We start from the raw sequence: 16139 nt of genomic DNA on the forward strand, positions 1-16139 counted from the left end.
TGCCTACTTTCCCTTTTATTCCATGAGCTAGAATTTTGCTGACAAGTCTGTTGTGTGGCACTGTATCAAATGCCTTTTGAAAATCCACAAATACCACATCAATAGCATTGCCCTTATCAACCTTCTCTGTTACCTCCTCAAAAAACTCCACCAAGTTAGTTAAACATGCTTTTCCCTCAATGAAACAATGCTGGCTTTCCTTAATTATCCTGCACTTGTCTAAGTGCTATTGATTTTGCCCCGAACTATAATTTCCAGAAGTTTCCCTACCACTGAAATCAAACTGACTGTTCTTGTAGTTATCCTTGCACCCCTTTTTGAACTAGGGTGTAACATTCACAATTCTCCAGTCCTCTGGCACCATTCCTATGTCTAAGGAAGACTGGAAGATTATCACTAGTGCCTCTGCATTTTCCACTCTCACTTCCCTAAGTACCCTTGGATGCATCTCATCCGGTCCTGGTTGCTTATCCCTTATACAACTTGTCCATTTTCACCTCATTGATCTGAATGAGATGAAAATTGACTGCATTCTCTAATAGGTAGACAATTGCTCTCTGATTTTATTGCCCTGACAGTGTCGGTGAAATCACTCCTGCCCCACTCCGTGATCCTTTTTACTGAATTTCTTACCACTCTGGAAGCCTAGTATATGCTGCCTGTTGGAAATTCAAATCAATTTTCTCTCTTTCTCAAGAGTTTCAAACTGATTGCTTCTTTTCAACCTGATTCCCCAAGCAGACTCTTTAGGGCAGAGTTTTACAGCAGCGGGACTTTACATTCCCGCTGAAGTCAATGGAGTTTATAATGGCTCGCCGCATTTTATGGCCTCATCCCCACTGAAATGGAGCCATAAAATTCTGCCCAAAGTTGAGCAGAAGAGGTCCATTTTTTTTATTCTGGAATGTCTTTGACTTTGAGCACCTCACCACGCAGATTTTAAAATGAGCTGTCAGTGGTATAGATTTGGAACCAATCACACAGCACTATTTAAGTTTTAATTATTTTTCTTTGGCCCATTACTGAAGGAGCTCACAGTATTGGATTACATAGCATATACTGCACGGCAACAGGCCATTTGACACAACTAGCCCATACTGTTTATGCTCCACTTGAGCCTTCTCCCATCTTTCTTCATCTACATCTATCATCATAGCAATCTATTTCCTTCTCTTTCATATGCTTGTTGCCTCCTTAAATGCATCTATACTATGAGCTTCAACCACTCCTTGTGGTAGAAATTTCCACATTCTCATCACAGTTTAGGGAAATAAGTTTCTTTTGAATTCCCTATTGAATTTCTTGGTGATTATCTTGATGTTACGCTCTTCCTCACAAGTGGAAACATTCTCTCTGCATACACTCTATCAAAACCTAAAGACCTCTATTAGGTCACCCATTAACGTTCTTTTTTCAAGAGAAAAGAGACCCAGCTGACCAATCCTTTCCTGAACAAGTAACAAGTGACCTCCTTCCTAACAAAATCTGCTACCTTACAATTAGCTGTGCTGAACTTCATTTGCCAATTATGTACCCATTCTGCAAGTTTATTAATATCCTGTAATTTGTTGCAGTCCTCTTCAGTATTGAGTATCCCCCCCCCGACTGCCACCCTCCCAATCCCGCCCCCAATTTGGCATCATTGGCAAATTTAGAAATTGTGTTTTTGATTCCAAAATCTAAATCACTAATGTAAGTTGCACTGATCCATGTGGAACACCCTTCCCACTTTCTGCCACTCTGAATAACAATTGTTCCCTTATATCTTTATCCATCTATGATGTCTGACTAATGTTTAACTTGTTCTATCCTTTTAGCAGAAGCTATTTTCCCTGCACTCTTCAAAACACCATTTTAAGTGTTTCACCATTGTTTGCCAATATAGTTGGCCAGTTTATTTTCCCAAGTTTTATTCTGACCCCGTCAAAATCAGCTTTTCTCCAATCTATTAACCTGATTTCAGTCATTCTAATGTCCTTTTCTATTATCTTCTGAAAATGTAATAATATTATGGGCATCACTGTCTGGATGTTCCCTTACTTTTACTTCTCTTACATGCTCTGGTTCATTCCCCGTCAGTAGATCCAATAGTGAATCTTCCCGTGTCAGGTCCAAATTGGCGAAGGGCAAAGAAGATTAGAGAAATGAATGCATGGCCCAAAGGCTGGTTTGGTAGAAAGGGGTTCCAGTTCGTGGGGCACTCACACCAGTGCTGGGGAAAGCGGGGGCTGTACCATTAGGATGGTCTACACCTGAACCGTGCTGGGGCCAGTGCTCTGTGCAAGCTGCATGACTAGGGAAGTGAAGAGAATTTTAAACTAGATAGTGGAGCAATGGATCAAATTTGGGAAGATGTGGTAAATCAAAGAGTAGAGACAAAGCAAGAGAGAAATGTACTAAAATGGGAAATGATAAAAAGGATCATGAAGAAGGGATAGAGAATACAAAAATCTAAGAGTAAATCAGCAGATAAGGCTAAAGGTTACAAAAATAATAGAAGGACAAAACTAAAGGCTCTGTATCTGAATTTGAACTGATAGCTCAAGTAGAAATAACTAAGTATGACCTGATAGGCATCAGAGACATGGCTGCAGGATGACATAGACTGGGGCCTGAATATTGAAAGATGCATGACATTTAGGAAGGACAGGGAGCTAGAAAAAGGTGGAGGGGTGGCTCTGTTAATTAATTACTGTATTGGCACAATAGAGATGGGCGACCTCAGTTCAGGATACTAGGATGTAGAATTGGTTTGGGTAGAGATGTGAAATGATGAAGACAGGAAGTTACTTGTGGGAGTGGTGTACAGGCCCCATCAGTACCCACATGGCAGGATGGAGTATAAAGGAAGAAATATAGGGGCATTAGTGAACCAGATGGGTTCTTACATCAATCGGTAGTAGTTTCAGTTATTAGACTTTTAATTCCAGATTTTTAGTGAATTCAAAATTCACCATTTGCTGGGGTGCGATTTGAACCCAGGTCCCCAGAACATTACCTTGGGTCTCTGGATTAATAGTCCAGCAACAATACCACTACAGCAAATCCTCCCCTATAATGGCATTCTATTTTTGCCAATATGTTACTCTCTACACCATGAGTTTTTATTTCCTGTAATAACCTTGGATGTGGCACCTTATCAAATGCCTTCTGAAAATCCACATATAGACTGGAAAAAATCAGATGGCCAAAGGTAGTCTAGATGAGGAGTTCATAGAATGTTTAGGGGTAGTTTCTTAGAACAGCATGTTTGGGAGCCAACCAGAGGGTAGGCTATACTAGAGCTGGTATTATGCAATGAGATAGAATTAATTAATTGCCTCATATTGAAAGCACACCTAAGTAGCTGCAATCATAATATGATTGAATTTTACATTCAATTTGAGGGAGAGAAGAGTGGGTATGAGACAAGTATTTTAAAATTAAATAAGGGCAATTATGAGGGCATGAAAGCAGAGCTAACTAAAGTGAACTGGCAAAATTGGGTTAAGGGATAGGTCAACAGAGATGCAGTAACATATATTAAAAGGGATATTTCAGAATACACAGAACAGATACATTCCAACAAGATAGGAAAATTTCAAGGGTAGGATCCACCATCAGTGGTTAATTTAAAAAGTTAAGGATAGCGTCAAACTTAAAGAAAAAGCATATAATTGCTCAAGGATGGATGGCAGGTCAGAAGATTGGACAGAATATAAAACACAGCAAAGAATGACTAAAAGATTAATAAGGAGGGAAAAATTAGAGTATGAGAGAAAGCTAGCTAGAAATGTAAAAACATATAGTAAGATTTTTTAAATAGATATTTAAAAAGAAAAAGTTAACAAAGTGAGCAATGATCCGATAGAATCTAGGGAATTAATAATGGAAAATAAGGAGGTGGCAGATGAACAGGTATTTTGCATTGGTCTTCTCTACAGATGATACAAGGAGCATCCCAGAAATAGCTGTAAATCAGGAAATGGAAAGAAGGGAGGAACTCAAGAAAATTACAATCACCAGGGAAGTGGTACTGAGCAAATTGTTGGAGATGTGGGCTGACAAGTCCCTGGTTCCTGATGGACTTCATCCTAGGGACTTAAAGGAAGTGGCTAGTGAGATAGTGGATGCTTCGTTTTAATCTTATAAAATTCCCTAGATTCGGGGAAGGTTCCATCAGATTGGATAATAGCAAATGTAACTCCATTATTCAAAAAGGAAGGGAGGCAGAAAGCAGAAACCTACAGGCCAGGTAGCTTAACATCGGTAATAGGGAAAATATTAGAAGCTATTATTAAGGATGTTATAACAGGGCACTTAGACAAATTCATGGTAATCAGGCAGAGTCAACATGTTTTTTGAGAGAGGGAAATCATGTTTAACCAATTTATTGGAGCTCTTTGAAGAAGTAACAAATGCTGTGGATAAAGGGGAATTGGTGGATGTACTGTACTTAGATTTCCAAAAGGCATTTGATAAGGTGCCACATCAAAGGCTATTGAGGGAAATAAAAGCTCGTTGTAAGGAGTAACATATTGGCACGGATAGTATGCCATTATAGGGGATGAGATGGCACAGTGATATTGTCACTGGACTAGTAATCTAGAGATCTGGGCTAATGCTCTGGGGACCTGAGTTTGAATCCCACTGAAGCAGATAGTGAAATTTGAATTCAATAAAAATCTGGAATTAAAAGTCTAATGATGACTATGAAAACCCATCTGGTTCATTAATGCCCCTTTAGGAGGAAATTTGCTGCCCTTATCTGGTCTGGCCTACGTGTGACTCCAGACCCACAGCAATGTGATTGCCTCGGAAATGGCCTAGCAAACCAGTCAGTTGTATCAATCTGCTAATAAGCCTAAAAAAAGGAATGGAAGCAGTTGGATTACCCAACATTGACCAAGGCACTGGAAATGACAACTGCAAACTCAGCCCTGCCGTCCCTGCAAAGTCCTCTTCAATAAGATCTGGGAGCTAGTGCCAAAATTGGGAGATCTGTCTCACAGACTAGTCAAGTAACAGCTTGGCATAGTCATGCTCAGGGAAACATACCTTACAATGTCCCAGACACCATCATCACCATCCTTGAGTATATCCTGTCCCACTGACAGGACAGACCCAGGAGAGGTGGCAGCACAGTGGTATACAGTCGGGAGGGAGGTGACCTGGGAGCCCTCAACAATGATTCCGGACCCAATGATGTCTCATGGCATCAGGTCAAACATGGGCAAGGAAACCTCTTGCTGATTACCATGTACCGCCCTCCCTCAGCTGATGAATCAGTGCTCCTCCATGTTGAACACCATTTGGAGAAAGCGCTGAGGGTGACAAGGGCGCAAAATGTACTCTGGATGGGGGACTTCAATGTCCATCATCAAACATGGCTGGATAACACCACTGCTGACAGAGCTAGCCAAGTCCTAAAGGGCATAACTGCTAGACTGGGTCTGCAGCAGGTGGTGAGGGAAAAACATAATTGACCTCATCCTCACCGACATGCCTACCGCAGATGCATCTGTCCATGACAGTATCGGTAGGGGTGAGCACCTCACATTACTTGTCAGATGAAATCCTGTCTTCACATTGAGGACCCTCCATCATTTTGTGTGGCACTACCACAGTGCTAAATGGGACAAATTTCAAACAGACATAGCAACTCAAGAACTGGGCAACCATGAGGTGCTATGGGCCATCAGCAGCAACTGAATTGTACTCGAACACAATCTGTAACATCATGGCACGGCATATCGTCCGCTCTACCATTACCATCAAGCCAGGGAATCACCCTGGTTCAATGAAGAGTGCAGGAGGGCATGCCAGGAACGGCGTGAGGAATAACCAAAAATAAGGTGTCAACCCGGTGAAGCTATAACACAGGATTACTGGCGTGCCAAATGGCATTAACAGTAAGTGATAGACAGAACTATGCGATTCCACAACCAATGAATCAGATCTAAGCTCTACAATTCTGCCACATCCAGCCATGAATGGTGGTGGACAATTAAACAACTCACTGGAGTCAATGGGAATCAGGAGGAAAACTCTCCACTGGTTGGAGGGACACCTAGTACAAAGGAAGATGGTTGTGGTTGTTGGTCAGTCATCTCAGTTCCAGGACATCACTGCAGGAGTTCCTCAGGGTAGTATCCTCAGCCCAACCATCTTCAACTGCTTCATCAATGACCTTCCTTCTATCATAAGGTCAGAAGTGAGGATGTTCGCTGATGATTCCACAATGTTCAGCACAGCTTGTGAATCCTTGGATACTGAAGCAGCCTATGTCCAAATGCAGCAAGACGTGGACAATGTCCAGTCCTGGGCTGACAAGTGGCAAGTGACATTCACACCACACAAGTGCCAGGCGATGACCAACAAGAGAGAATTTAACCATCACCCCTTGACATTTAATGGCTTTACCATCACTGAATCGCCCAGTATCAACAGCCTGGGAGTTACCATTGACCAGAAGCTGAACTGGACTAGACATATAAATACTGTGGCTACAAGAGCAGGTCAGTGGCTAGGAATCCTGTGGTGAGTGGCTCACCTCCTGACTCCCCAAAGCCTGTCCACCATCTACAAGGCTCAAGTCAGGAGTATGAAAGAATACTCTCCACTTGCCTGAATGAGCGCAGCTCCAACAACACTCAAGAAGCTTGACACCATCCAGGACAAAGCAGCCCACTTGATTGGCCCCTTTCCACAAACATTCACTGCCTCCACCACCACATACAGTGGCAGCAGTGTTTACCATCTACAAGATGCACTGCAGGAACTCACCAAACCTCTTCAGACAGCATCTTCCAAACCCACGACCACTGCCATCTAGAAGGACAAGGGCAGCAGACACATGGGAAGTTCCCTCCAAACCACTCACCATCCTGATTTGGAAATACATCACTGTTCCTTTACTGTCGCTGGGTCAAAATCCTGGAACTCCCTCCCTAACAGCACTTTGGGCATACCTACATCACATGGACTGCAGCAGCAGCTCACCACCACTAAATTTGATGAGGATACAAAGATAGGTAGGAAAGTAAGTTGTAAAGAGGACATAAGGAGGCTACAAATGGATATAGATAGGTTAAATGAGTGGGTAAAATCTGGCAAATGGAGTATAATGTGGAAAAATGTGAAATTGCCCATTTTAGCAGGAAGAATAAAAAAGAAGCATGTTATCTGAATGATGAGGGATTGCAGAGCCCTGCGGTGCAGAGGGATCTGGGTGTCCTAGTGCATGAATAGCAAAAGGTTAGTATGTAGGTGCTGCAAGTAATTAGGAAAACTAATAGAATGTTATAATTTATGGCTAGAGGAATTGAATCCAAAAGTAGAGATCTTATGCAGGGCATTGGTGAGCCCAATCTGGAGTACCGTGCACAGTATTAACCTCCTTATTTAAGGAAGGATGTGAATGTTTTGAAAGAAGTTCAGAGAAGGTGTCCTAGACTAACACCTGGAATGGGCAGGTTGTCTTATAAGGAAAAGTTGGATAGGCTAGGTTGGTACCCACTGGAGTTTAGAAGAGTAAGGGGCAATTTGATTGAACCATAGAAGATCCTGAGCAGACATAGTTGAAGTGATAGCACAGCATTTGAAGTTGGAAGTTATACCAGACATCAGTGAGTCACACCTGGAGGTGGGGAGACTTCAGTTACAAGTGAAGAAGCTTGAATTTGAACAAACATTGAAAATGAAGAAACTTGAACTAGAGGCAGCAGAAAAACAAAGGGCAGAGAAAGATAAAGAAAGAGAAAAAGAGAGAGTATTTCAAAGAGAAATGGAAATACGAGAACGCAATCTCCATTTGGAAAAGTTAGCAATGGAAGAGAGGGAGAAGGAAAGAGAAAGAGAATACTGGCTTAAAAAGCTGGACTTAAAAAAAAAAATCTCAGATGCTGAGAAAGGTTCTGATGATGAAAAACCTTGAAACCTAAAACCCAGTGGGGAGATGTTTAAATTTGTGCCAGCTGTTCCGAAGTTTGAAGAAAGGGACATAGAGGGGTTCTTTATTTCATTGAGAAGATAACTAAACAAATGAAATGGCCACAAGAAAACTGGACCTTGCTTTTATAGACTAGGTTAGTGGGTAGAGCTCATGAGGTTTATGTTTCATTGTCAGAAGTTTTTTTAAAAATCTATCATGGGATGTGGTCTTTGCTGGCTAGGCCACCATTTATTGCCCATCCCTAATTGCCCTTGAGAAGGTGGTGGTGAGCTGCCTTCTTGAACCGTTGCAGTGCATATGGTATAGGTAAACCCACAATGCTGTTAGGAAGGGAGTTCCAGGATTTTGACCCAGTGACAGTGAAGGAATATATTTCCAAGTCAGAACGGTGAGTGGCTTGGAGGGGAACTTCCAGGTGGTAGTGTTCCCATCTATCTACTGCCCTTGTCCTTCTAGATGGTAGTGGTAGTGGGTTTGGAAGGTGCTGTTTAAGGATCCTTGGTGAATCCCTGCAGTGCATCTTGTAGATGGTAGACATTGCTGCTACTGTGCATTGGTGGTGGAGGGAGTGAATGTTTGTGGATGCGGTACCAATCAAGTGGGCTGCTTTGTCCTGGATGGTCTGGGAAATTCCTCCCAAGCCCCTGAACATGATCAAAACAAGTTCCAGGGGAAAACAGTGATCATGAGTCACTTCACCCAATATGCCACCTACCATTTCAACAGCCAGGAACCCATCCAGCTCCCTTTTGAATCATGCAGTAAATCTACAATTACTGCACAAGCCTGCGACTTGTTCTAAAGGATGATGATTCTTTGTGTAAAGAACAACCTCCTGACATCTAATTTGAATATTGCTGAAAGAAGAGACATGGGGCAGAATTTTGCGTCGGCGAGCAGGGGGCGGGACCAGCTAGCTGACACATACAATGATGCTGGATGACGTTGGGCGGAACCCCCGACGTCACCCCACCCCATTTAAATTTTCAGGAAGGCGGGAGCGCAGCAAAATCAGCTGTGGGCCCGCCAACCTGTCAATGACCAATTGGGGCCATTGACAGGATCATTTAAACAATTAAAAGGCCTGACTGTCCAACCTTAAGGTTGGCAGGTTGGCCAGGAGCCCCCACGGCAAATAGAGAAAACATGAAACCTCATCCAGTGGCGGAATGAGGTTTCATGTAGGGTTTTAAAAATTTTAATAAATTTATTCTGTAAATTATGAACATGTCCCATCTCATGTGACGTTGTCACATGAGTGGGACATGTTCGGGAATTTTCTTTTTCCTATTTTTAATATTTTTCAAAGTGGAAGCGATCTTCCTGAGGCTGCACTTAGCCTCAGGGAGATGAGTGTGCTCTTTCGTGCGTATGTACAAAAGAGCACACTGTCGCTTTTAGGGAATCCTCCCTGCCTGTACAGGGCCCGCCTTAATTGGCCCACTCACTTCGCTGGCGGGGATCGGCACCCCACCCACCAGAGATTGGGTGGGGCCTGCCCGCCCGACAGGCAGAAAATTCTGCCCATGAAGCTTTTCATCTTGTACTCATCAGGTCAGATGCAAGAATATTAAATTTTAAATTTTAATTCTTGCGTCTGTTCTGATAAGTGCAAGATGAAAAGCTTCAACACCATGTTTCTTCTGTCAGCAATACTCAAGTTCTGCACTACATAGCGACTACATCTAACTTTGTTTATGTAAGTTGTTTACGTATTGAGACCTTCTATGCAGCTGCCTCACTGCATACTCCTTGCCCAATAGACCAAGCCTCCCCTCAGGTTAATCCTGCCTTAGCCCTTAAGCCATGTTTTTCTTTATTTACTTTCTATCCTCATGCTCTCTCTACTCTCATTTTATCCATGATTTCCTGCGTAGTAACTAATAGCTTTTAAACTAAGTATCAGTCCAGTAGCCCTCATTGCAATTTTCTTCAGAATCCTTCCTCACTCACCTTGTGAGGGGACTAGACTGGACTCAATATTCTAGATGAGGTCTAATCAAGGACTTGTTCAAGGGAACTATATAATTTTTATTTCATATTAAAGCACCCTAGCAATACAATTCAATGCTCTATTTGCTTTAGAGATTCTCGTGCTATAACACCTCGGTCTCTTTCCCACTTAATAGACTTTAGTTCAGAAACATGCACGCTATACATGCTTGATGTTAGTATGCAGAACAATATTATTTGTTGACATTAAATCTCATCTGCCAGATACTTTGACCTGATTGCCATTCTTCATATATGTGACTACACTATTAGCCATATAATGTAACTGAGATCCACTCTGTTCCCACAGATTTCAAGAAAAGATTATTGGGTAGCAATCAGCACCAGGAACAATGAATGAATCTTTTAGCACAACCCAGTCAACTGCAGCAACCTCAATCTGACTCTAATCTCTGCTTCCTTATTGAGGGCACATCAATCTATCAATCGACACTGCACATTGAATTAAATCTAGTTGATTATTAGTAGGGAAAGATCATTTGTTTACCATCACGGTAAGCTGGTTATCAATTAATGTAAATGTATTTATTTTGCTATGTTTACAGTTGTGCTGGGCATCAGCAAAAAGATGGATGTCAGAAAAGCAAGCAATTCAATAAGAACATCTGAAGCTTCATTACCCTGGCCAGACCTGCTGAGTTTTTCCAGGTAATTCTGTTTTTGTTTTGGATTTCCAACATCCGCAGTTTTTTGTTTTTTGAAGATTCATTACCCTGGTCTACCCAAACCTTTCTTGATCTGAGCTGTTCTCCTGATTAACTAAGTATCTAATATACACCCATTTCCTATACAAAATAAACTGTAAAAATATGCATCAGGATCTTCTTTGCTTAATGTAGTCAAAAAATCACTATAACTTAAAATTTGAAGCTTTGAAATTACACTGTGCTATTTAATGTTCTTGTATGAAATTGCTTTACCTGCTACTTTAACAGAGGCAGTTAGCCATTGAAAATGAATTTGTTAGCACCTCCGTTAAGTATGATGGGGTTTCATACTGCATACCATTATTATAAAGTATAATTTCAAGGCCAAAGATTTTAATTGTACCACAATAAGTAATATTCCCTCTTTATAAGTAAATACTTTGCTAAAAATTGCACTAAGTTCAGCAATGACAGGGTTAAAATGCTTACATCAGTGAAATCCGCTGATTAATATGTGTGAAACAAACCATACTACAGCTGGACACATGCTGCCATGTGATAATTGGCACCACTAGAGTGAATAGGTCGGGGAAGGAAGTTGTAAATATTAGCCCCCAGCAAGCAAGAAGGTCGACGAGAGCAGAGGACAGGGTAGAAGTAATGTAGAGGTAACTACATTTCTCATAGAAGGGAGCGTTGCTCAATGGAGACCTGAAACAAATTGGCAGGATGACATCTGAAGCAGTAGCTGAGACAATACACTAAAGAAGTTTAAGAGAAAGTGAGAACTAATGCACAAAGTCAAAATAATGCTGCATTCAAAACTCTGCAAATAAACGCAATGGGACTGAAGAACTCTACAATATATTTTGCCCAACTGAAAGCTTATATGACCATGAGGCGGGGGAGTTGGGGGAGGGGTCAAAAGTTTTTTGCTAAAACTTCAAAGGAATCAAGTATTATCAGATTGAACCTTCCCAGCAACAAAGCATTGTTCTGACCTGGCATTTTCCTGCTCTTATTGTCTTTCACCCTTGCAGTATAATCATCATAAAAGCAGCAACAGCAAAAGATTACCGCTTTGCATGACATCCTTTGATGCTATCTCCGTATCAGGTGTCTGCGACCATGTTGTGTCTGCACAGTTGTAAAAAGCCATATTCCAGGTGGTCCAAAACAGCTTTAAGCCTCTTTGAAATTGCATCACAGCTTTAGTATGAACTAGAAGAGACATAAAGCACTCAGATACAATCTACAAGGGCCTAGTATACGATGAAGCCAGGGTGGGCAGTTGTGTAATCATTATCTTTATTGTGAATAGTTAGGAGCAAGCAGCAGTTCTTCCATTGTACAAAATGCAGGTAAAAGCATTAGACTGTGTTAGAAAGTATAGAAATAATCTTTAAAACTGCCATGCTGGATTAATTGGGTAAATTCATAATTGTTCAAGATTATTTGAAAACTTGGTGTCATATTTGACCTTGAGATGAGCTTCCAAATACATATTCACACCATCACTAGGACCAACAATTTCCACCTCTGTAATATTGACAGGCCTCGCCCCTACCTCAGCTCAGCCGCTGATGAAATCCTCAGCCATGCAGTTGTTGCCTCTAGACTTGACTACTCCAACACACTCCCAGCTGGCCTCTAGGATTCCATCCTCCTTATACTTGGGGTCATCCAAAACTTTGCTGCCCATGTCCTAACTCGCATCATCCCATTGACTATGGTCGCTGACCTACATTGACATCCAGTCAAGAAACTTCTGGATTTTAATATTCTCATCATGGCTTTCAAATTCCTCCATGGTCTCACCCTCCCTATCTCCATAATATCCTTCAGCCGCACAACTCTCTGAGATATCTCTTCTCATCTAACTCCGGCCCCTTGAGTGTCTCCAATTCTAATTGCTCCTTGGTGGTTGGACCTTCGTTCCCTTCCTAAACCTCTCTGCTTCTCTATCTTGCTTTTCTCCTTTAAGAGGCTCCTTAAAATTTACCTCTTTGATCATTTTGGTCCCTGACCCAATTTCTCTTTATGTGGCCTAGTGTCATATTTTGTCTTATAACTCTGCTGTAAATGGCCTTGGGACATTTTATTACATTAAAGGTGCCCCATAAATATAAGTTGTTGTTTTGTAAATCTTATTTTCGTATTTCTATTTTGTATTTAAGTGCTATGTGTAGTACAGAATAATTTTGATAATCTTAAAGTGCTTCACAACCCACTTTACATTTCAAGGACAGTCACTAGTGTTAGGTAGACAAAGTTAGCAACTAGTATGTGGCAGATTGTACTACATAAATGACACATCTTGCTGCTGTATACTTAAAAATGGTTTCATACTTTGGAATTACACGTTTATTAAGATCCGCACACAGAAAAACGGATGGATTAACCAGTTAATCTGTCACTGGTTGTGGGAAGAATATTGACCAGAATACTGAAAAAACTGCTCTTCTTTAAATACTGCCAGGGATCTTTTGTATCCACCTGAATAAGACAGATGGGACTTCAATTTAATGTCTTGCCTGAACAATGATGCCTCCAATGGTGCAGCAGTCCCACAATACTGCAATGAAGTGTCAGCCTGGATGAAGTGCTCATCCTCAATTGGGCTTTAAACCCACAACCTTCAGTGGCAAGAGTGCTCTCAAGTGAACAAAGCCAACATTTGATTTTATTAACTAAAATATTATGTAACCTACATCTTAAGTATTGCAAGGTTTTATGTTGTCTCACGAAGAAGTCTAGAGGCTTGCATGGTTGAAAAATATCAGTTTATTAATAACACATAACCATATACATACGTACAGGATACAGTCCTGACTAGGTGCTATCTTCATGCCGAATTCTACCAGAATCACTGCAACACTTTATTATTCGCATGTGACTCTCTACATGATTATGTGGGCTGTACTGTTTCACCTGAACCACGTTAACCTTTACAGTCCTGAACTCCTGTAAGGGGTTCTGTTGCCTTCCTCCTTGGTGATTCTTGGACTCCAGAATTACAAGAACAAAATACACGCAATAAACAGGTTTTGGCTCAACATTAAATTCATTAGGTTATTAAACCAACAAAACCACAGCACAAACCCTTTTCTGATTTGACTGAAACTTACAATCACCCAGGCAGCTGGTCCTTACCTGTGATTTGGAGCTGACCAGTCCCCCTCCCTCTTCACCTGGCTGCAGTCCCCACGCTTCGATGCTGTCCTTTTTGTATCGTGTCACAGTCATGCTATCACACATCTGGGCCTCAGGTGTAGATTCAGTTAACAGCCTGCTGGATCACCACCCACTGAGGTTTCCCACCCACGGTGGTTGACAGGGCCCTTAACCGTGTCTGACCCATCTCCCAGGTCTCTGCCCTCACACCTTCCTCTGCCTCCCAGAACCATGATAGGGTCCCCTTGTCCTCACTTTTCACCTCACCAGCCTCCGCATTCAAAGGATCATTCACCGCCATTTCCACCAACTCCAGCATGATGCCACCACCATACACATCTTACCTTCAACCCCCCTGTCGGCAGTGCGTAGGGACTTTCCCTCCGGGACACCCTGGTCCACTCCTCCATCACCCCCTACACCTCAACCCCCTTCCATGACACCTTCCCATGCAATCACAGAAGGTGCAACACCTGCCCCTTTACTTCCCCCCTCCTCACAGTCCAAGGGCCCAAATGCTCCTTTCAAGTGAAGAAATGCTTCAGGTTGCACTTCCCTCAATTTGGCCTACTGCATTTGCTGCTCCCAATGTGGTCTCCTCTACACTGGAGAGACCAAACGCAGACTGGATGACTGCTTTGCAGAACACCTTCAGTCTGTCTGCAAGTATGACCCAGACCTTCCTATCGCTTGCCATTTTAACACACCACCCTGCTCTCATGCCCACATATCCATCCTTGGTCTGCTGCAATGTTCCAGTGAAGCTCAACGCATACTGGAGGAACAGCACTTCCCCTTCCAATTAGGCACTTTACAGCCTTCTGGACTTAACATTGAGTTTAACAACTTCAGATCATGAACTCTCTCGTCCATCCTCACCCCTTTTTTGATCTCCCTTTTCTCAATATTTATTTTAAAATTTTTATATATATATATATTTTTCCCTACCTATTTCTATTATTATTTTTAAAATTTATTTCCATTCATTGTTTTATCCCCACCTTTTAGCCTATTTCGATTTTTTTCCCCATACCATCCCCTCCCCTCACCCCACCCCCACTAGGGCCATCTATCACTTGCTCATTCTGTTTTCTACTCTTAATGTCACCATTAGCACTTCCTTTAGCCAGCATCGCCACCACCAACACCCCTTCGACCTTTTGTTTATGACATCTTTTGCAATCTCTCCTTTGCCCCCACGTATCACTGACCTTCAATCCAGCTTCACCTGTCCCACCCCCTTTAACAGTATAATATTTCACCACATTTCTACTTCTCTTTAGTTCTGAAGAAGAGTCATACGGACTCGAAATGTTAACTCTGTCTTTCTCTCCACAGATGCTGGCAGACCTGCTGAGTTTTTCCAGCAATTTTTGTTTTTGCTGGATCACCTGGTCTTTCATACCTCTTCACCTTGACCTTTCAGTCTCCTGAGCTATGAAAAACTGCAAGGTTTAAGACAATTCCTTATCTCCCCCTCTGCCCCACCCCACCCTGCTGATAACACAACAGAGATAAGGTGCTTTCCCTTCTGGTGATTGGCTCTGAGCTAATAGTATTGTTCAGGTGTAAATGCTTCTTTCATTGTTGCCAGGAACAGATGATGATTCATAAGGCAGGATTTTCCGGCCCTGCCCATCGCCGGGATCATCTGGTCCCACCGAAACTCAATGGACTTTTACCTCAGCTGCCGAATCTTCCACAGCAGGTCCCACCACTTTGGGGCTAGAAAACCCGGACTATAATTGCAGTTAATTTAAGGCATTGTCCAGTTGCTAATGTTCTCCAAACCGATTGTTAGTGGGGGTTTCAGTTAACTCCATCTGGTTCAGACCTTTCAGTTTTCCTTAAACCTGTCTTAAACCTCCGGCGATGGTCAGGACCAGAAAATCTTGCCTTATGAATCACCATCTGTTCCTGGCAACAATGAAAGAAGATTAAATATGAGGGTAAACCAGCCAGTAATATAACAGAAGATTGCAAGAGTTTTTTTAGATATATAAAGCGTAAGAGATAGGCAAAAGTGGACATTGGGCTGCTCGAAAATGACGCTGGAGAATTATTAGTGGAGAACAAAGAAATGGCAGAGGAACTGAGTAGGTACTTTGCGTCAGTCTTCACAGTGGAAGACACGAGTGACATTCCCAAAGTTCAAGAGAGTCAGGGGGCAGTGGTGAGTATAGTGGCCATTACCAAGGAGAAGGTGCTAGGAAAACTGAAAGGTCTGAAGATGGATAAATCACCTGGACCAGATGGATTACACACCAGAGTTCTGAAGGAGATAGCTGAAGAGATAGTGGAGGCATTAGTGCTGATCTTTCAGGAATCACTGGATTCAGGGAGGGTCCCAGAGGACTGGAAAATCGCTAATG

Source organism: Carcharodon carcharias, chromosome 14 (genome assembly GCF_017639515.1).
Source record: "Carcharodon carcharias isolate sCarCar2 chromosome 14, sCarCar2.pri, whole genome shotgun sequence".
Taxonomy (NCBI): Eukaryota; Metazoa; Chordata; class Chondrichthyes; order Lamniformes; family Lamnidae; genus Carcharodon; species Carcharodon carcharias.